Here is a 23,129-nt window from a genome sequence, read left to right as displayed (position 1 = left end):
TTCATCTACAAATGCGTCCAGAAGATTGTGTGGTCACCTCCACATGGATGTGCACCAATTTTCAGGCCATCTTGGCCTCAGCAGCAAACACTGAGGCAACATCTTCAGAGAACTTAAGGCTACTAAGTGGTATCTTGGGACCTGTGATTCCGTATAAAGCTGGTTTGGAATTTCTTTTTTCCGGTACGTGCAGTATCTTGCATTGACTAATTGTCTGCTATCATAGCCTCATAAAATATTCATGAAAATCTCCCATCTAGCTTTCCACTACTGTACCCTTTAAAAAGGTCTAGGAAATTAAACATATTGGAAAATGAGCCTATAGGCAGCACTGTGGACAGTCATCATTCATATTTTATCCACTTATAGAAGGGGATTTAACCCTAAGCTTTCTTTCATATTCTTAATCCAGTTTCTACTCAGGTCCAAATTGATTCTCTAACTCCACAATGGCTCTTAAAAGTGAGATAGAAAATAAGAAATCTTGTCAAGATTTTTTTTCTCTCTTTTTTTTTTTTTGTTTTTTTTTTTTGAGACAGAGTCTCGCTCTGTTGCCCAGGCGGCAGTGCAGTGGCGTGATCTCAGCTCACTGCAACCTCCGCCTGCCAGCTTCAAGCAGTTCTCCTGCCTCAGCCTCCTTAGTAGCTGGGACTACAGGCAAGCACCACCATGCCTGGCTAAGTTTTCGTATTTTTAGTAGAGATGGGGTTTCACCGTGCTAGCCAGGCTGGTCTCAAACTCCTGACCTTGTGATCTGCCCGCCTTGGCCTCCCAGCACTTTGGGAGGCCTTTTTTTTTTTTTTGAGATGGAGTTTTGCTCTTGTCAGCCAGGCTGGGGTACAGTGGCACAGCTCACTGCAACCTCCACCTCCCAGGTTCAAGTGATTCTCCTGTCTCAGCCACCTGAGTAGCTGGGTTTACAGGCACCCACCACCATGCCCAGATAATTTTTGTATTTTTAGTAGAGATGGGGTTTCACCAACTTGGCCAGGCTGGTCTCCAACTCCTGACCTCAGGTGATCCACCCGCCTCGGCCTCCCAAAGTCCTGGGATTACAGGAGTGAGCCACTGCACCTAGCCACGATTTCTTTTAAAAAATCATTTTGAGCTGATTTTAGAGTTACAGAAAAGTTGCAAAAATCATACAGAGTTTCCATCTATCCTGGCCTCAGCTTCCCCAGTGTTAGCACCTTACATAACCATTGTATATTTACCAGAACCAGAACTTTAACATGAATACTATTAACTAAACCAAAGACCTTATTCAAGTTGTACCGGTTTTTTCTACCGATGTCCCTTTTCTGTTCCAGAATCCTATTCAGAATCCCCACTGTATTTAGTTGTTATTTGTCCTTAGTCTCCTGCAGCCTGTGACGGTTCCTTGTTCTTTCCTTGTCATTCATGTTCTTGACAACTTTTAAAAGTATTAAACAGTTATTTTGTTGACAGTCCCTTGATTCGGGTTTGCCTGATGTTTTCTCATGATTACTCTGAGGTTATGCATTCTTGGCAAAAATATCACAGAAATGATGTTGTGTTCTTAATACATCATATCATGGGGCTCATGATGTTGATATGTCTTATTGCTGGTGGTGTTGGCCTTGACCTCTTGGTTAAGGTGGTTTCTGCTGGGTTTTTCCACTGCCAATTTATGACCTCTTTCTTTATAGTTAATTAACATGTTGAGGTAGTTTGAGATGATGCAAATTCTTTCAAAGCTTTCTTGAAGGACTACTGGTTCCCTCATTCACAAACCTGCTCACTCTCCTTAAAATACTATTTCTGCCATACAAGCACTCTGATTACTTTTGTTTGTTCAGTGAATTTTACTTTTCTTCTGCTTATTAAAAAAAAAACACATTTTCATTGTTCAAAAAAATGTAATTGTGGAGCTCTCATAACCCCACCTTCAGAGATTAGCACTATAGATAATTTGATGTATATTCCATCTGAACCTTTTTTCCTCTTTTAATACCACCGGAGTCAGATACCATGAGCTTAAATCACAGTTCCACAATGGACTTTGGGCAAGTTGCCTAATTTTGTGTGCAGGTAATTCTTTCTTTTTGGGAGGCCAATAACTTCTTTGTAAATCTGATCTATAGACTCTCATTCTCAGAAAATGCACAATATATAGTACACATGACATTTTGCATACAACTATAGGGACTCACAGACTAGGTTAAGAACCCCTATTCTATTTATCACCTTTGATCCACAATGCTGTTTCTGGTAATCTAGCCTATAAAATACTTGCACATACAAACAAGTACCAAAAACATTTCATGTAGTGCTAGCAGAAAATTGAGAATAATTTAAATATCCACCAACAGGGAACTGGCTAAATTATGATGACTCCACACTATGGAATACCCTACAAAGAATGAAGTAGATACATGTGAATGGACATAGAAAGACTCCCATGATATACTATTAAATGAAAACATTTCAGGACTTTGCATGACTCCATTTTTGGTAAGATGAAGGGAGAGAGGGATGGAGAGGGAGGGAGAAAGAAAAGAAAAAGAAAAGAATTAGAGAAGGCATGAAACCTATATATATGTAAATGCATAGAAAAAAATCTGGAAAGTTTCACAATAAACCCAACAACAATGACTCTGGGAGAACAGGATTATCGGGTGAATTTTATTATTTATTTAGTCTGTAACTATTGTATTATTTGAACTTTTTACAAAGGGTAAAACTTTAAAAACCCCAATAAGATTTTTAAAACCCTTTTCATAGGCAACAACTCTGAATGAATATAGATTTTAAAATGTTTAATGACTGGCAGAAATAATTTAATGATAAAAGAATAACCAAACTGATAAGAATTTTGCCCAGAATGGAATGATAGTTCAAGATACATATGACACAAAATCAAAGAGTTAAATGAGAAAAACCTAATGAAACTCTCAATGGATACAAGAATGTAATTTGCTAATATTCATTTCTAATAAGAATACTAAGAACGAAAGGCATATAGGTAAAGAAAGATGATATAAAACATCTCTCTAAGCCAGATGTGGGAAAAAAAAAGGCAATAAAAGACAGGCCACTTTTACCATCTTAAATATTTTTGAAGTTCTGGCCAATGCAGCAAGACAGCTGAAATAAGGTAGGCATATATATTGCATAGGAAGTTAAATATGTTATCTACAGATGAGATGATTGGACAACTATAAGAGCAAAAATAAAAATTTTTGGAAGAGCTTTTTGTAAGGTAGAAATAAAACTTTTACATCCTGTTTTTAAGAGACATCAATTGAACACTGCCATGGGGTAGATGAGGTCACATAGTGGACACTTGAACTCCAGATGTCACTTCTGGACCAAGGTTAAAATTGTTCTTTGTTGAACTCCTTAAAAACTTGAGGGAATACAACCCAATTCCCAAGATTTGCCTACTTCTAGGTCATCAAGTAAGGCTCCAGCAGCCTGAAATTTATCACTATTTGTATGGTCCAAATGACAATGAGGAAGAGGTTATCTCTCACACCATTTTTCCCTAGAACAGTAACGACAATGGCAACACAAGTAACTAACAATGGTGGAACACACACTGGACACCTTTCTTTCTAAGCACTACAAGTGGTAGTTCATTTAACCTTCACCACAACCCTTGGTAGTAGATTCTAATTTTGCCTCCAGTTTACAGATGAGAAAATTGAGGCACAAAAGAAGCTAATAACTTGCCCAAGGTTACTCAGCTAGTAGCCGGTAGAGCCAGGAGTTAAACCCAGGCAGTCTGGTTCTGGGCCCATGCTCTTAGCACTACACAATCCTGTTGCCTAAGAATGCACAACAAGCAAATTGTCATCTACAGGAAAGATACAATCTATGAATTAGAGTTCTGGAGGAAACTGAATTGAACAAAAGATTCAAATGACAGAAGAAAACTACTTTCAGCATGGAAAGACCTGAGAGAAGAAACAAGAAGGCACTCCCAGGGTCTCATACATCATTAGCAAAGAGGATCCCTGGGACATAACCTGAAAACATTTGAAAACAATGTGAGAAGGAAGAGAGAAAAAAAAACTCCAAGTAAACAAGTTAACAAATAGATTACATGAAAGGGAAGCTAGTAGAGTTATTTTTTATTTTTTTAAATAACAGAAGTCTAGAAACGAGACAATCTAAGATATAAAACCTCAAAGAGCTCAGCAAATCAGAATACCTCAAGCTGTCATCTGCAAACAAACAAAAATGATGCCACCCCCAGACCAAGTGGCCTCATCATTCTTCTACCAAACTGTTTCCTAGAGTGGCAGTCAAACTGCATTTCCTTGCCTCCTGACTCCAGAGGGAGCTGACTTAGGTTGTGTGGGAACTGAGCATGCTGGCATTGCTGGCCACTGCCCCTGAAGGAAAACACCTCTTCCACACCACTTTTCTGTATCTCCTCTACTTCTTTCTCTAGCATGGATGTGGCATTGGGGCCTGTTGTGAAGACTAAGCCAGCCATCTGAAAAAGCTCTAGCCACCCCATGCTGGACGTATATTATCAGCGTTCAATATGTTCAATTTCCTGAACATAAAGACTGATCTTTGCCAACAGCCAATCCTAAGGCCTTTTAATTTCTGTACATGCTCTACTTGAGGGATTTTTATCTCTCTTCTTATGGCTTTGATATCTTCCTTGGTAGAAGTGAGTCTCACACCTTTATCTCCAGCCCCAACATCTCATCTGAGTTTCTGATCCATATTTCCAACTGCTCCTAGATATCTTTTCCTAGACATTCAACAAGTCCTAAAATAAACTTTCCCCTGCTTCTCTCCAAATTAGTCTCTGCACCCAATCCACACCCTTTATGCCACTCCCTAAGTTGGTCAGTAGTTCCACCATCTATCACCACCTTCCCTAAAACTAACAAAAACTCCTCTGAGGCATGCCCTAATTCTCAATCTCCACCATGGCAGGCATTGGGAATTTTAGATTCTGTCCCGAAATGCCTCGTATCTCCTCTTCTCCATCATCACTGCTATCTCCTTGCTCAAGTTGCTCTCACCTCTTATCTGGACAACTGCCACAGCTGCTTAACTGACATCCGTCCCTGCAGGCTGTGCTTCACATGACAGCAAGAATTATCTTCCTAAAAAATGAACTGGAACATGGCACTCCCTTGCTTTAAACCCTCTGGTACAGACCACAGGATACAAACTGAAACTTGTGCCCAACATTCAAGGTGCTTCACAATCTGGCCCTAACATCCCTTGTCCAGCCTCATCTCCAGCCACTATCCCAAGAACAGGGTGATGTACCTGTGCACCTTCAGACTTTTGCCCTCTCACTTTATCCTCTTTCTCACAAAGCCTGCTGGTACATACAGTAACATTTAGCTCCCAGGGTGCCTGCACTGACTCAGCAAACATCACTCCCTCTTTCTTTCTCTCTCTCTGTATCCAATACACCTGACACATCACATCTTTTGCCATTGTTGGCTGATTTGCACATCATGCCACTTCATCAACCTTGAAGGCAGGGACAGAATTGCCTTTACTTTTGTATCTCCTGCACCCAGCTCAGGATCTGTTGGCTCACAGTGCGACCTCAGTGGTTAACTAATTGAATCAAAAATAGCAAAATACTTATGAGTACCAGGCTGAGGCTCAGAAGAATTAAGACACTTCACAGAACAAACCTAAGTGGTGAAAAAAAAATAATTGGAGAGATAGGGTAGATAAGGAATAGGAAGAGAAGATGCCAAAAAAAGGGGCAAATTAAATTTCCTTATATGGAAGAAAAGGCAAGTTCTTGCTTTTGCTTTGATTATAGTAAATAAATACAGAAAAATATTTTTAGCACTAGGAGAATTTGAAAGATTGTTCACCTTTAAAATCTGTTTAAAAGCTAAAGAAAGCAAAGAATGTTCTGTAATACAGAAGACATAATGGAGAAGAAACGACAAATATAAAAACAAAGAAACATACAATATACAGAAAACAAAACACAATAGCAATAATAAATTAAAGAGTATAAATTCCCATATAAGATATAGAACCTTCAAAGATAAGTTAAACAGACAAAATCTGACAACATTCTGTTTGCAAGAGATAGGCTATGAAATAACAATAATGAAGCTGGAAAATGTCACAAAATCATTACATAAGAAATTATAGACCATGAAAAAAGAATAGAGAGCAGTATTGCTTTCTGTGCTACCAAAAAAATTTTTTTGAGACAGAGTCTCACTCTGTTGCCCAGACTGGAGTGCAGTGGCACGATCTCGGCTCACTGCAACCTCTGCCTCCCGGGTTCAAGCAATTCTCCTGCCTCAGCCTCCAGAGTAGCTGGGACTACGGGTGTAGCTATGCCTGGCTAATTTTTGTTTTGTATTTTAGTAGAGATGGGGTTTCACCATGTTGCTGAGGCTGGTCATTAACTCCTGAGCTCAGGCAATGTGCCTGTCTTAGCCTCCCAAAGTTCTAGGATTATAGGCATGAGCCACCACTCCTGGCTGAGGATTTAAAAAAAAAAAAAAAGAAAGAAATTAGATATTTTGAAATTGAAAACCAAAAAACTTTTGAAGGATTTATAAGAAACTGACAGGAGCTGCTGCCTAAGAGAGGGGAGCTATTTGGCCAAGGAGTAAGAATGAATGGGAAACTGACTTTTCACTACATCCTTTTGTATTTTTTAAAGTTTTATATTTCAACTAAAAGTTGCTGTGAATAGACTAAAATTGATACTACTGGCAAGTGCAAAAAAAGCAAACATAAAATTGGAAAAACAGGACACAAAAAGAAGCAATAAAATTGTAAGAGAATATGTGTGTTAACAAATTTGGATAAAACTAAATAGATGAGTTTTTAATCAAAAATGTAAAATTCTAACACTGGCAAAAATACAATACCTAACCAGACCAACATCCTTTAAAAATCAAATAACTAGGCCAGGCACGGTGGCTCACACCTGTAATCCTAGCACTTTGGGAGGACGAGATGGGCAGATTGCCTGAGTTCAGGATTTCGTGACCAGCCTCGGCAACATGGTGAAACCCCATCTCCACTAAAATACAAAAAAAAAATTATGAGGCATTTTGGGGCAGAAATCCCAGCACTGTGGGAGGCCGAGGCGGGTAGATCACGAGGTCAGGAGTTCAAGACCAGCCTGACCAACATGGAGAAACCCCGTCTCTATCAAAAATACAAAAAAAAAGAAAATATTAGCCGGGCATGGTGGCACATGCCTGTAATCTCAGCTACTTGGGAGGCTGATATGGGAGAATCGCTTGAACCCAGGAGGCAGTGGCTGCAGTGAGCCAAGATCGCGCCACTGCACTCCAGCCTGGGCAACAAGAGTGAAACTCCGTCTCAAAAAAAAAAAAAAAAAAAAAAAAATCAAATAATTACACCCCTAAAAAGTAGTGAATTCTTTCACAGTCTCCAGGAACAAATGATTCATGTTATAGAAATCATACCAAAAATAGGTCAAGATATAGGTTATCTAATTATTCCACTAATCTGACCCTAAAACTGGCTAAAATAAATGGAAAGAGAGAAAACTATACACAAAGCACACAAAGCTCACTCCGAACTTATGCTCAAAAATTTAAAAGAATAGTAAATAGAACCTAGAAACAGATTTTTAAAATTTTTGTGTCATGTCAACAGAAATAAAAACATTCATTTGTTAAAATCTAACATCTATTCTTAATTTTAAAATTCTAAAACTAATAATAAAGGTACATTTTCTTACCCTGATTGAGTACCTATTTATTGAACCAAATGTCAATTATATTTCAAGGGAAAAAACAAGCTATGCAGTCATTAAAAATAAGCACAAAATAAGCATTTTATCATCACTGTTAGCACAATATCAGAAGTTCCTTCCAACAAAAAGCAACATAAAAATGAAGGAGAGACACAAATACAATAAAGGCAGATGTTATATATACTTTTTTAAAAATATAACACCATTGGCCGGGCGCGGTGGCTCACGCTTGTAATCCCAGCACTTTGGGAGGCCGAGGCGGGCGGATCACGAGGTCGGGAGATCGAGACCACAATGAAACCCCGTCTCTACTAAAAATACAAAAAATTAGCCGGGCGTGGTTGCGGGCGCCTGTAGTCCCAGCTACTCGGAGAGGCTGAGGCAGCAGAATGGCGTGAACCCGGGAGGCGGAGCTTGCAGTGAGCCGAGATCTCGCCACTGACAGATCCTCCAAAAAAAAAAAAAAAAAAAAAAAAAAAAACATTGTAAATTATAAAAACAAAGGAACACTTAAACAGGAGTTTTGCTTTTGTTTGCCCAGGCTGGAGTGCAATGACACGATCTTGGCTCACCGCAACCCCCGCCTCCCGGGTTCAAGCAATTCTCCTGCCTCAGCCTCCCAAACAGCTGGGATTACAGGCGCCCACCACCACGCCCGGCTAATTTTGTATTTTTAGTAGAGATACGGTTTCTCCATGTTGGTCAGGCTGGTCTCAAACTCCCGACCTCAGGTAATCCTCCTGCCTCAGCCTCCCAAAGTGCTGGGATGACAGGCGTGAGCCACCGCGCCCGGCCGTTACGATAAATTTAAAGTGACCACGGTCATCATCAATATAGAAAAACTTTTGGTATTCCTGGTCCTCAAGCTTGAGTGCACATGAAATTCATTGGGCAGCTTTTTAAATGTTGATGTCCACACCTCCCCCAAGACAAACTGTCTCAGAGTCTCTGAGGGTGAGACCAGGGATTAGAATTTTATAAAGCTTCTGAGGTGATTTTAATGTGCAGCCAAGTAGAGACGCCCACTACTATATACTTAATTACCTAAATATCTTTAAAAATACAAAGTAAAAAAGTATTACTATTAACTGTTCATAATATTCACAAATGGGTAGAGAAAGACTGCCATAAGGAACAAACGTTCAAAAGAAGAAACCTGAGAGAAGACATAGCTCCCGTACAAATGTCTCTAGTCCACTGCAGTTTAGGCAAAAAGGTGGGCAGTTAATACCAGAACCAGTGGAGGGGGACAAGACCTGTGGCCACAACAGAACAATGGCAGCGATAGATAATTATTCTCTTTCTAAGTGTTACTGAGGTAGGAGGCATGTGTGAGGATTTCATAGAGGCTGAGGTACTTTAGGATTACCTGCATACCTGTATGAGGTCATATGTAAGATAAATTTCTAGAAATGCTATATTAATTGCTGAGTCAGATGGTATGTGCCTCTAAAAGTGAAAGATTAATTTTAAAAGACTTTAAAGGTGAAAGAGAAAAAGCATGATGTGTAGAATAAACATCATACTTCATAGGTAGAAGCAGAGTGGCAGAAAGGGGGTAAGCTGGAGTTAGTCAAGATGGCTGTGTCACCAGGTAGTAGGTACAGAGACTGACATATAAGAAAACTCTCAGTGATTCCAGTTTGACTTTGACCATCCCATTAACCTTCCACCACTGCAACCTCCAGTCATATGCTATGTCCCCATCCTACCACTTACCTAACTCAACAGGCATTGCTAGGGCCCACCTGTTCCCTCTACCCTGACCATGATAGTCTTCTTTCAGGTCACTTCTCACCTGAACCACTGTAACTCTTTTTGTTAACCTCCCAATCTTTTTTTTTTTTTTTTTTTTAAGATGGAATCTCACTCTGTTGCCCAGGCTGGAGTGCCGTCTCGGCTCACTGCAACCTCCGCCTCCCGGGTTCAAGTAATTCACACCTCAGCCTCCCAAGTAGCTGGGATTACAGGTGCCTGCCACCATGCCTGATAATTTTTTTTGTATTTTTAGTACAGATGGGGTTTCACCATATTGGCCAGGCTGGTCTTGAACTCCTGACCTCAAAAGATCCACCTGCCTCGGCCTCCCAGAGTGCTGGGATTACAGGCGTGAGCCACCGCACCTGGCCTAAACCTCCCAATTTATTACCATCCAAAGCTTTCCTAGACATTAGTTTAATATTTTATGTCTTTTTTTTTAGTGTAAATAGCTAATCTGCCATTTATATTCCTAAAGTGGCTATAAATTACCTTCTAGATCAAAGAGCTATTTTTGACAATGATTTTTAAGCCCTGCTGTTTAGCAGGCTTTTAACATACAGTTTAAGATACTTCCTCCACAACATTTTCCCTGTTAATCATTTTCAATCCAATCACATGATCTCCAAATCTACTTAATCCTCCTAACGTAAGCATTCTTCATTCATTCACCCAACAAATACTTACTGAGCATCTATTGTCCGGCACTGGTTTAGATCCTGGGGATAAAGTTCTTGCCCTCAATGAGGAGTTCAGGCAGGGAAGGTACTGGGTGTGAAGGGAAGGCAGGGAGACAGCCAATCAAATTTATCTACAGTGGCTGGATGGTGATAAATGCTATAGAAAAAATAGAGAAAGACAGAGTGATTCCAGGGTATGGTAAGGTATCATTTTCAACTGAGGGTACCATAGAAGGCATCTTTGAAAGGTTAACTTTGGAGCAGAAACCTGAAGGAGGGCAGTAGCCGTTTGGCTATCTGGGAGAAGATGATTCCAGGCAGAGGGAACAAGAACAATGGCTCCAAAGCAGGAATATTTCTGGGCAGACTGAAGCATGGCCAGCAGACCAGTGTGATGAAGCAGTCAGTATGAGAGTGAGCACTAGGAGATGTGTACATAAGAAACTTGTCTTATGACATTTTTTGGTTTAGAGGATTGATATATAAAGCCACTAAACAGTTTTACTCAATTTTAAGACTCAAAGTTAAATAATGATCAAGGTAGAATACCCAAGATTACGCCTGCAGCGATCCATTACTGAAGCATAGGGAAGGTGCCCACCACAAGACAGAAAGTTCCAGAAGTTACATCTGTGGGAAAATTCCCAGGGGCTGATGGTCCCCAGGCTTGTGAAGGAGGAGAGAGAGATGCTGCCATGGAGTTGTCTAAAGAAGTTGTACAGAACTTCCAGCATCACATATCATCAAGGACTTTGCCTCTATTTCTTTCTCTCCTTCTAAAAATTTCTATTCAGCTTGCTGGAGAAAGTTTCTTAATAATGGAAAACAATGTAAAAGATGTGCTTTATTTAAAAAGCTTACTAGGGCATATCTATTTCATCAAATGAAGGCTCTGTCTATTTACAATGATTGTTTGCTAGTGTGCTTTGTTTTTCCGTATTAAGTTTAGCATTAAAAAAAGTTTTCCCAGTGGAGCCAAGATGGCCGAATAGGAATAGCTCCGGTCTCCAGCTCCCAGCCCCAGCGACACAGAAGACGGGTGATTTCTGCATTTCTGCTTGAGGTACCGGTTTCATCTCACTAGGGAGTGCCTAACAGTGGGTGCAGGACAGTCGGTGAAGCGCACTGTGCGCGAGCCGAAGCAGGGCGAGGCATTGCCTCACTCGGGAAGCACAAGGGGTCAGGGAGTTCCCTTTCCTAGTCAAAGAAAGGGGTAACAGACGGCACCTGGAATATCGGGTCAGTCCCACCCCAATACTGCGCTTTTCCAACGGGCCTGGAAAACGGCACACTAGGAGATTGTGTCCCGCACCTGGCTCGGAGGGTCCTATGCCCACGGAGTCTCGCTGATTGCTAGCACAGCAGTCTGAGATCAAGCTGCAAGGCAGCAGCGAGGCTGGGGGAGGGGCGCCCGCCATTGCCCAGGCTTGCTTAGGTAAACAAAGCAGCCAGGAAGCTCGAACTGGGTGGAGCCCACCACAGCTCAAGGAGGCCTGCCTGCCTCTGTAGGCTCCACCTCTGGGGGCAGGGCACAGACAAACAAAAACTCAGCAAGAACCTCCACAGACTTAAATGTCCCTGTCTGACTGACAGCTTTGAAGAGAGTAGTGGTTCTCCCAGCACGCAGCTGGAGATCTGAGAACGGACAGACTGCCTCCTAAAGTGGGTCCCTCACCCCTGAGCAGCCTAACTGGGAGGCACCCCCCCAGAAGGGAAAGACTGACACCTCATTCAACCGGGTACTCCTCTGAGACAAAACTTTCAGAGGAACTATCAGACAGCTGAATTTGTGGTCTCACGAAAATCTGCTGTTCTGCAGCCACCGCTGCTGACACCCAGCCAAACAGGGTCTGGAGTGGACCTCCAGTAAACTCCAACAGACCTGCAGCTGAGGGTCCTGTCTGGTAGAAGGAAAACTAACAAACAGAAAGGACATCCACACCAAAAACCCATCTGTGCATCACCATCATCAAAGACAAAAAGTAGATAAAACCACAAAGGTGGGGAAAAAAACAGAGCAAAAAAACTGGAAACTCTAAAAAACAGAGCACCTCTCCTCCTCCAAAGGAACGCAGTTCCTCACCAGCAACGGAACAAAGCTGGATGGAGGATGACTTTGATGAGTTGAGAGAAGAAGGCTTCAGACGATCAAACTACTCTGAGCTATGAGAGGAAATTCAAAACAATAGCAAAGAAGTTAAAAACTTTGAAAAAAAATTAGAAGAATGGATAACTAGAATAACCAATGGAGAGAAGGGCTTAAAGGAGCTGATGGAGCTGAAAGCCAAGTTTCGAGAGCTACGCGAAGATTGCAGACGCCTCAGTAGCAGATGCGATCAACTGGAAGAAAGGGTATCACTGATGGAAGATGAATGAAATGAAGAGAGAAGGGAAGTTTAGAGAAAAAAGAATAAAAAGAAATGAACAAAGCCTCCAAGAAATTTGGGACTGTGTGAAAAGACCAAACCTACATCTGATTGGTGTGCCTGAAAATGATGGGGAGAATGGAACCAAGTTGGAAAACACTCTGCAAGATATTATCCAGGAGAACTTCCCCAATCTAGCAAGGCAGGCCAGCATTCAGATTCAGGAAATACAGAGAACACCACAAAGATACTCCTCGAGAAGGGCAACTCCAAGACACATAATTGTCAGATTCACCAAAGTTGAAATGAAGGAAAAAATGTTAAGGGCAGCCAGAGAGAAAGGTCGGGTTACCCACAAAGGGAAGCCCATCAGACTAACAGCTGATCTCTCAGCAGAAACTCTACAAGCCAGAAGAGAGTGGGGGCCGATATTCAACATTCTTAAAGAAAAGAATTTTCAACCCAGAATTTCCTATCCAGCCAAACTAAGCTTCATAAGGGAAGGAGAAATAAAATACTTTACAGACAAGCAAACGCTGAGTGATTTTGTCACCACCAGGCCTGCCCTAAAAGAGCTCCTGAAGGAAGCACTAAACATGGAAAGGAACAACCGGTACCAGCCACTGCAAAAACATGCCAAATTGTAAAGACCATCGAGGCTAGGAAGAAACTATAGCAACTAACGAGCAAAATAACCAACTAACATCATAATGACAGGATCAGATTCACACATAACAATATTAACGTTAAATGTAAATGGGCTAAATGCTCCAATCAAAAGACACAGACTGGCAAACTGGATAAGGAGTCAGGACCCATCAGTGTGCTGTATTCAGGAAACCCATCTCACGTGCAGAGACACACATAGACTCAAAATAAAGGGATGGAGGAAGATCTATCAGGCAAATGGAAAACAAAAAAAAGGCAGGGGTTGCAATCCTAGTCTCTGACAAAATAGACTTTAAACCAACAAAGATCAAAAGAGACAAAGAAGGCCATTACATAATGGTAAAGGGATCAATTCAACAAGAAGAGCTAACTATCCTAAATATATATGCACCCAAACACAGGAGCACCCAGATTCATAAAGCAAGTCCTCAGTGACCTACAAAGGGACTTAAACTCCCACACAATAATAATGGGAGATTTTAACACCCCACTGTCAGCATTAGACAGATCAACGAGACAGAAAGTTAACAAGGATATCCAGGAATTGAACTCAGCTCTACATAAAGTGGACCTAATAGACATCTACAGAACTCTCCACCCCAAGTCAACAGAATATACATTTTTTTCAGCACCACACCACACCTATTCCAAAATTGACCACATAGTTGGAAGTAAAGCTCTCCTCAGCAAATGTCAAAGAACAGAAATTATCACAAACTGTCTCTCAGACCACAGTGCAATCAAACTAGAACTCAGGATTAAGAAACTCACTCAAAACCACTCAACTACATGGAAACTGAACAACCTGCTCCTGAATGACTATTGGGTACATAATGAAATGAAGGCAGAAATAAAGATGTTCTTTGAAACCAACGAGAACAAAGACACAACATACCAGAATCTCTGGGACACATTCAAAGCAGTGTGTAGAGGGAAATTTATAGCACTAAATGCCCACAAGAGAAAGCAGGAAAGATCCAAAATTGACACCCTAACATCACAATTAAAAGAACTAGAAAAGCAAGAGCAAACACATTCAAAAGCTAGCAGAAGGCTAGAAATAACTAAAATCAGAGCAGAACTGAAGGAAATAGAGACACAAAAAACCCTTCAAAAAATTAATGAATCCAGGAGCTGGTTTTTTGAAAAGATCAACAAAATTGATGGACCGCTAGCAAGACTAATAAAGAAGAAAAGAGAGAAGAATCATATAGATGCAATAAAAAACGAAAAAGGGGATATCACCACCGATCCCGCAGAAATACAATCTACCATCAGAGAATACTACAAACACCTCTATGCAAATAAACTAGAAAATCTAGAAGAAATGGATAAATTCCTCGACAAATACACCCTCCCAAGACTAAACCAGGAAGAAGTTGAATCTCTGAATAGACCAATAACAGGTTCTGAAATTGTGGCAATAATCAATAGCTTACCAACCAAAAAGAGTCCAGGACCTGATGGATTCACAGCTGAATTCTACCAGAGGTACAAGGAGGAACTGGTACCATTCCTTCTGAAACTATTCCAATCGATAGAAAAAGAGGGAATCCTCCCTAACACATTTTATGAAGCCAGCATCGTCCTGATACCAAAACCTGGCAGAGACATAACCAAAAAAGAGAATTTCAGACCAATATCCTTGATGAACATTGATGCAAAAATCCTCAATAAAATACTGGCAAACCGAATCCAGCAGCACATCAAAAAGCTTATCCACCATGATCAAGTGGGCTTCATCCCTGGGATGCAAGGCTGGTTCAACATACGCAAATCAATAAATGTAATCCAGCATATAAACAGAACCAAAGACAAAAACCACATGATTATCTCAATAGATGCAGAAAAGGCCTTTGACAAAATTCGACAACGCTTCATGCTAAAAACTCTCAATAAATTAGGTATTGATGGGATGTATCTCAAAATAATAAGAGCTATCTATGACAAACCCACAGCCAATATCATACTGAATGGGCAAAAACTGGAAGCATTCCCTCTGAAAACTGGCACAAGACAGGGATGCCCTCTCTCACCGCTCCTATTCAACATAGTGCTGGAAGTTCTGGCCAGAGCAATCAGGCAGGAGAAGGAAATAAAGGGTATTCAACTAGGAAAAGAGGAAGTCAAATTGTCCCTGTTTGCAGATGACATGATTGTATATCTAGAAAACCCCATTGTCTCAGCCCAAAATCTCCTTAAGCTGATTAGCAACTTCAGCAAAGTCTCAGGATACAAAATTAATGTACAAAAATCACAAGCATTCTTGTACACCAATAACAGACAAACAGAGAGCCAAATCATGAGTGAACTCCCATTCACAATTGCTTCAAAGAGAATAAAATACCTAGGAATCCAACTTACAAGGGATGTGAAGGACCTCTTCAAGGAGAACTACAAACCACTGCTCAATGAAATAAAAGAGGATACAAACAAATGGAAGAACATTCCATGCTCATGGGTTGGAAGAATCAATATTGTGAAAATGGCCATACTGCCCAAGGTAATTTATAGATTCAATGCCATCCCCATCAAGCTACCAATGACTTTCTTCACAGAATTGGAAAAAACTACTTTAAAGTTCATATGGAACTAAAAAAGAGCCCGCATCGCCAAGTCAATCCTAAGCCAAAAGAACAAAGCTGGAGGCATCACGCTACCTGACTTCAAACTATACTACAAGGCTACACTAACCAAAACAGTATGGTACTGGTACCACAACAGAGACATAGATCAATGGAACAGAACAGAGCCCTCAGAAATGATGCCGCATAGCTACAACTATCTGATCTTTGACAAACCTGACAAAAACAAGAAATGGGGAAAGGATTCCCTATTTAATAAATGGTGCTGGGAAAACTGGCTAGCCATATGTAGAAAGCTGAAACTGGATCCCTTCCTTACACCTTATACAAAAATTAATTCAAGATGGATTAAAGACTTATATGTTAGACCTAAAACCATTAAAATCCTACAAGAAAACCTAGGCAATACCATTCAGGACATAGGCGTGGGCAAGGACTTCATGTCTAAAACACCAAAAGCAATGGCAACAAAAGCCAAAATTGACAAATGGGATCTCATTAAACTAAAGAGCTTCTGCACAGCAAAAGAAACTACCATCAGAGTGAACAGGCAACCTACAGAATGGGAGAAAATTTTTGCAACCTACTCATCTGACAAAGGGCTAATATCCAGAATCTACAATGAACTCAAACAAATTTACAAGAAAAAAACAAACAACCCCATCAAAAAGTGGGCAGAGGACATGAACAGACACTTCTCAAAAGAAGACATTTATGCAGCCAAAAAACACATGAAGAAATGCTCATCATCACTGGCCATCAGAGAAATGCAAATCAAAACCACAGTGAGATACCATCTCACACCAGTTAGAATGGCCATCATTAAAAAATCAGGAAACAACAGGTGCTGGAGAGGATGTGGAGAAATAGGAACACTTTTACACTGTTGGTGGGACTGTAAACTAGTTCAACCATTGTGGAAGTCAGTGTGGCGATTCCTCAGGGATCTAGAACTAGAAATACCATTTGACCCAGCCATCCCATTACTGGGTATATACCCAAAGGACTATAAATCATGCTGCTATAAAGACACATGCACACGTATGTTTATTGCGGCACTATTCACAATAGCAAAGACTTGGAACCAACCCAAATGTCCAACAACGATAGACTGGATTAAGAAAATGTGGCACATATACACCATGGAATACTATGCAGCCATAAAAAATGATGAGTTCGTGTCCTTTGTAGGGACATGGATGAAACTGGAAAACATCATTCTCAGTAAACTATTGCAAGGACAAAAAACCAAACACCACATGTTCTCACTCATAGGTGGGAAATGAACAATGAGAACTCATGGACACAGGAAGGGGAACATCACACTCCGGGGACTGTTGTGGGGTGGGGGGAGGGGGGAGGGACAGCATTAGGAGATACACCTAATGCTAAATGACGAGTTAATGGGTGCAGGAAATCAACATGGCACATGGATACATATGTAACAAACCTGCACATTGTGCACATGTACCCTAAAACCCTAAAGTATAATAAAAAAAATAAATAAAAGTTTTCCCAATTTAAATTTTAATGTTTTGTAACTGCTTTTTAATTTAATAGTATACTGTGAATATATGCCCATCATTAAATACACTAGATCATTTTTTAAAAGGTTTCCTATTCCACAGATCCCAGAGATATGTGTAGTGTCACATATATTGTAACCTGAGAATATGGCATGAATAATTGGTATTCAAATTAGTTTTCTAGTTTTTCAAGTCAATCAAGTATAAGTTCTGCACTCAGACTAAAAGCTGACAGTTTGACTCACCCTGCACATCATAGAGACACAACACAGGATACTCTTATGATCTCAATGGTCAACCTATAACAGATTCCTATCAAATGATCAAAGAACTCATCGAAGTTGTAGATTCATCAATGCAGATTTTTAGATTAATCCAAAAACGAATCATTTGATCAAAGAGTTCAGCAATAAAAAACAAGCGAGGAGAAAATAATGTTAAATAGCAATGCAAAGACTAAATATAAAGACTTACGCATTACAAAGTTGTGGTAATTGATGTAGCAAGAAACTTGTGAAAACTCAGAAGCGTGCTATTTACCCGGGAAACATACTTTTTCCTTACTTCATTGTTTTTTCCAGTTTCCCTCTTCACTTTATGCAGTCCCACAAACATCTTTAAAAGGTCGCATGTTGCTTCTGCAGTTGCATTTCAGTCCTATAAAAGAAGCAGCACATCATCACTTTATGAGAAAACATTTTAGGAGGCTGAGTTATCCAATCTCATCAGTCTCCTTTCCTAATTCATTCACACCAGAACCATACATAAACAGAAAAACCAGTGAGACAAGGGTGAAAAAGAGGTTATCGAAATACAAACTAGCAATTTGAAATTATTAAAATTCCTAGTAGAAATAAAGCAAACTCAATGGTCTCTGATAACAGATCAGAACAAAATCTGTAATTTTAACGCTCTTTCCACCAATGAGTTTCCACGTCTCTCTCCTAAGTTTGAGACAGCTTGGCAGAAATAATACTAACAGATGTGTTGCTTTATAACTTCAAGGATGTGCTATTTTCTGATGTTCTTCCATTCGGGTTTTCCTGGTATGGATTCTAGAGGTACAAAAATGGCTCACTGTGAGTTCCAGGCCAAGGAACTGTTTTCATCTCTGTCTCTGACCATTACCCTTATTTCATCATGGGCACTTTCAGTAAATGAATGAGACAGTAACTATGTTTTCAACAGACAACCAGAGATGCTTCATGGGATCTTAAAATTACATGGGAAACAGCTGAAAAACCACTACTTTTGAGTTCTTATTTCTTTCTTGAAGAATTATCTTTGGTTGAGATGCCCATTAGCAGTAAAATGGTCCCAAAGCGAGTATACCAGAAGGTCTCAGAACTTCCAACAGACATCTAGGCATTGGTACACTAGACTCTAGTGTATCATGACTAGAGCATCATGACTATGAGCATCCATGAATGTATACAGGTTTGCCCCTCAAAAAAAAAAAAAAAAAATCCCTCACCCAAGTGGCCTAACTTCTTAACATCAGCATCTTATGTCTTTAACATACACCTATCTAGCTTTACACTGCATCAGGGATTGTTCTAAGAGCTTTAAATACATTAATCCAATCCTTACAATGACGCTATGAGGTTGATTCTATATTCTAGTCACCCAGATGAGGAAACTTGTTAGTTAAATTACCCAAAGAAAGCATTATGTTAAGGCCGGGTACGGTGGCTCACGCCTGTAATCCCAGCACTTTGGGAGGCCGAGGCAGGTGGATCACGAGGTCAGGAGTTCGAGATGGCCTGACCAACATGGTGAAACCCCGTCTCTACTAAAAACAGCTGGGCACGGTGGTGCACGCCCTGTAATCCCAGCTACTCCGGGGGCTGAGGCAGAAGAATTACTTGAACCCAGGAGGTAGCGGTTGCAGTGAGCCAAGATCGCACCGCACCACTGCACTCCAGCCTGGGCAACTGAGCGAAACTCCATCCAAAAAAAAAAAAGGCCGGGCGCAGTGGCTCATGCCTGTAATCCCAGCACTTTGGGAGGCCAAGGTGGGCGGATCACGAGGTCAGGTGATTGAGACCATCCTGGCTAACACGGTGAAACCCTATCTCTACTAAAAATACAAAAAAATTAGCTGGGTGTGGTGGCGGGCACCTGTAGTCCCAGCTACTCGGGAGGCTGAGGCAGGAGAATGGCGTGAACCTGGGAGGTGGAGCTTACAGTGAGCCGAGATCGCACCACTGTACTCCAGCCTGGTTGACACAGCGAGACTCTGTCTCAGAAAAAAAAAAAAAGTATTATGCACTATGCACTATGCTGCTGTTCATAGTCAGAGGTACCTGGGCAAATATAACTGTGCAGTAAGCTACAGTGTCATCCATCTATTTCACTTTTTCTACTTCTGTCCTGGTATGCCTAAAGTAGCTCAATGTCTAGTGAATTAGCTCTTGAAAATTTCTCCTTATTAATAATTTACTGAGAAACAACTTCTAATTCTCCCTAACTTAAACCTCATCTTTGCTTATTTTTTGAAAATTATCCTTTGGGAGGCTGAGAGGATAGACTGAGGCCAGGAGTTCAAGACCAACCTGGGCACCAGGGTGAGACCACAGTCTCTACAAAAGTTTTCTTTGTTTTTTGTTTTTGAGACAGAGTCTCACTCTGTCCCCAGGCCGGAGTGCAGTGGCGCTATCTCGGCTCACTGCAACCTCCACCTCCCAGGTTCAAGCATTTCTCCTGCCTCAGCCTCCTGAGTAGCTGGGACTACAGGCATGCGCCACCACACTCTGCTAATTTTTGTATTTTTAGTAGAGACGGGGTTTCACCATGTTGGCCAGATGGTCTCGATCTCTTGACCTCGTGATCCACCCACCTCAGCCTCCCAAAGTGCTGGGATTACAGGCGTGAGCCACCATGCCCGGCCTACAAAAGTTTTTTTTTAGAAAAATATCCAGCATGATAGATATTTTCCTATGATTGCCAGATCCCTTCTAACTTTAAAATTGCAACACCCTTACTCAACCAAGGCATTAGAGTTCAGTTGATTGGTTGATTCAGATGATGCCAAAAGCTATGGGTTCAATCCACTGTAAACCAGTTAGCTTTGTTTGCTTCACATCTACAGATTTTTAGTCTGGATGGATGGCATATTTTGGATCATAAGAGGAAGCAGGTAGGAGTGTGGAAGACAACATTTGCTGGAGAAACAAGTCTCCAAAAACAGCACTGACTGTGGGCCAGAAGCAACAGCCTCATTCATAAAGAAAAGTTTCATAATAATTGGCAAAACACTTCTACTTTCTGAGTAAGAAGCTCTTCTCAGATCATTTGCCAGAATATAGCCTAAAGCTCCTCCTTCAAAAAACAAAACAGATGAGATAAAAATAAAAAATTAATGTTTTTCGTTTTTGCACAGGCTCTGCTTGACTGATCTGAATACAATTTTCTTATTCCTGACACCAAGGTCACTGACAATAAAAAAAAAATTTGAAATTATTTTAGAAAGTATCACAAAAATCTCTAGCAATGTAGCATACAAAATCACCAGAAAAACTTGACTGCAATTCCGTAAGTATCTTAGATTCTTTTACAATTCCTTTAAATTTTCATAAAACCAAAAAATTATTCCATCTCCAAATAGTTATTTTAAGCAAGCTTTTTCAAGTTAAATGAAGGAAACAATATCAGACCAATGTGGTCTGATAAATTTTAAAACAACCCAGACCCACTCAAGGTAGAAGCTTTACCAGTTTCAACAAATAAAAATGAAAAAGTGAAACTATATTCTTTAATTGTTAGTTTAGGGAGAAACCTACTTGGGATCATCTGTCTTCACGTTTTCCTGTTGAGAGCTGGAAAGAACTTCCCAATGTACAAAGTACATGGGTTCTAACAGTCACAGGGTAACTATGACAGCAAAGCCACAGTTATCTGTGAGATCACAGAAATTATATGATGTAATTTTAAAAATTGAAAATTCACATAACGTAATATTAACCATTTTTAAATGGACAATTCAGTGGCATTTAGCACATTCACAGTATTGTGCAACCATTACATCTACCTAGTTCCAAAATATTTTCATCACCCCAAAATGAACCTTGTACTCATTAAGCAGTCACTTCTATTCCTCCTCCTCCTCCTCCTCCAACTCCTGACAACCACTAATATGCTTTATGTCTCCATAAAATTACCTCTTGTGGATATTTCATATAAATGCAATCAAACAACATGTGACCTTTTGGGTTGGCTTTCACTCTGCATAATGTTTCAAAGTTAATCTACATTGCAGCATGCATCAGTACTTCATTCCTATTTATGGCTGAAAAATATTCCACTGTATAGGCCGGGCGCGGTGGCTCACGCTTGTAATCCCAGCACTTTGGGAGGCCGAGGCAGGCGGATCACGAGGTCAGGAGATCGAGACCACAGTGAAAAAAAAAAAAAAAAAAAAACAAAAAATTAGCCGGGCTGGTGGGGGGCCTATAGCCCATTACTCGAAGCGAGGCGGAGAAGAACCGGACGTCTCAAAAAAAAAAAAAAAAAATATTCCACTGTATAGATGTACATCTTGCTCATCCATTCATTCATTGATAGACATTTGGGTTGTTTCCATCTTTTGGCTATTGTGAATAGTGTTGCCATGAACATGAATGTACAAGTATTTGTCTGAATACCTGTTTTCAATTACTGGACATATAACCAGGAGTGGAATTGCTGGGTCATATGGTAATTCTATATGGAAGTTTTTGAGGAACTACTAAACTGTTTTCCACAGTGGCTTCACCATTTTACATTCCCACCAGCAAAGTACAAGGTTCTAATTTCTCCACATTCTCATCAATGCTTATAATTTTCCATTTTTGTTTTGTTTTTAAAGTATAGACATCTTAGTGGGTGTGAAATGGTATATCATTGTGGCTTTGATTTGCATTTCCTTAATGACCAATGACCCAGGAAATCTTTTCATATGTTTCTTGGCCATTTGCATATCTTTAGAAAATGTCTATTCAAGTCCCTTGCCCATATTTTAATTGGGTTATCTTTTCTGTTGTTGTTAAGAGTTTTTGTTTTGTTTTGTTTGTTTTTTAACAGATTTGCAGATATCTCCTCCCATTCTGCAGGTTGCCTTTCCACTTACTTGATAGTGTCCTTTGCTGCAAAATTCTAACATTTGATGCAGTCCAATTTGTCTATTTTTTCTTTCATTGCTTGTGCTTTTGGTGTCTTTCTAAGAATCCATTACCAAATCCAAGGTCATGAAGATTTACCCTTATGTTTTCTTCTAAGAGTTTATAGTCTTACCTCTTATAATTAGTTCTTTGGTCCATTTTGAGTTAATTTTATTATGTGTGGGGTCCAACTTCATTCTTTTGCATATAGATATCCAGTTGTACCTGCACCATTTGTTAAAGAGATTGTCCTTTCCCCAGTGAATCATCTTGGCACTGTTCTCAAAGATGACAGATGTACAGGTTTATTTCTGGACTCTGTTTTATTCCATTGATCTATATGTCTATTCTTATACCTATACCTATTTTGATTATTGTAGTTTTGTAGTATCTTTTGAAATTGGGAAGCATGAATACTCCAACTTTGTTTTTCTTTTTCAAGATTGTTTTGACTATTCAGGGTCCCTTGCAATGCTATATGAATATTAGGATCAGCTTTCCTATTTCTGCAGAAATAGCTACTGGAATTTTGGTCGAGATTGCACTGAATCTTTACATCACTTTGAGTAGTACTGCCATCTTTATAATACTAAGTATTCTAATCCATGGATGTCTTTCCATTGTATGACGTAATGTTAAGGTTATTTTAAAACGTCCTTGATAAGGTGATACACTAACTTCTTTAGTTGTCTG

The 23,129-nt window shown here is 40.1% G+C and overlaps 1 protein-coding gene across 24 annotated transcripts in view; it reads right to left on the bottom strand.

The window, feature by feature from the left end:
- The window catches only part of ZHX3 (zinc fingers and homeoboxes 3), a 142,974-nt gene that overhangs the window by 76,701 nt on the left and 43,144 nt on the right, over window positions 1-23,129 (bottom strand). For 6 of the 24 annotated variants that reach the window (XM_032142388.2, XM_032142389.2, XM_058432800.1 and 3 more), the window contains exon 2: window positions 17,773-17,955. The gene's annotated coding sequence lies outside the window, so the exon portion shown is untranslated. Of the gene's footprint in view, window positions 1-10,159; window positions 10,310-14,626; window positions 14,767-17,772; window positions 17,956-21,080; window positions 21,135-23,129 lie in introns of those variants that run through there. The other 18 variants (XM_058432804.1, XM_032142396.2, XM_058432796.1 and 15 more) reach the window with 9 other exon arrangements.

Source organism: Hylobates moloch, unplaced genomic scaffold (genome assembly GCF_009828535.3).
Source record: "Hylobates moloch isolate HMO894 unplaced genomic scaffold, HMol_V3 SCAFFOLD_21, whole genome shotgun sequence".
Taxonomy (NCBI): Eukaryota; Metazoa; Chordata; class Mammalia; order Primates; family Hylobatidae; genus Hylobates; species Hylobates moloch.
This window is presented reverse-complemented; position numbering and strand designations above follow the sequence as displayed.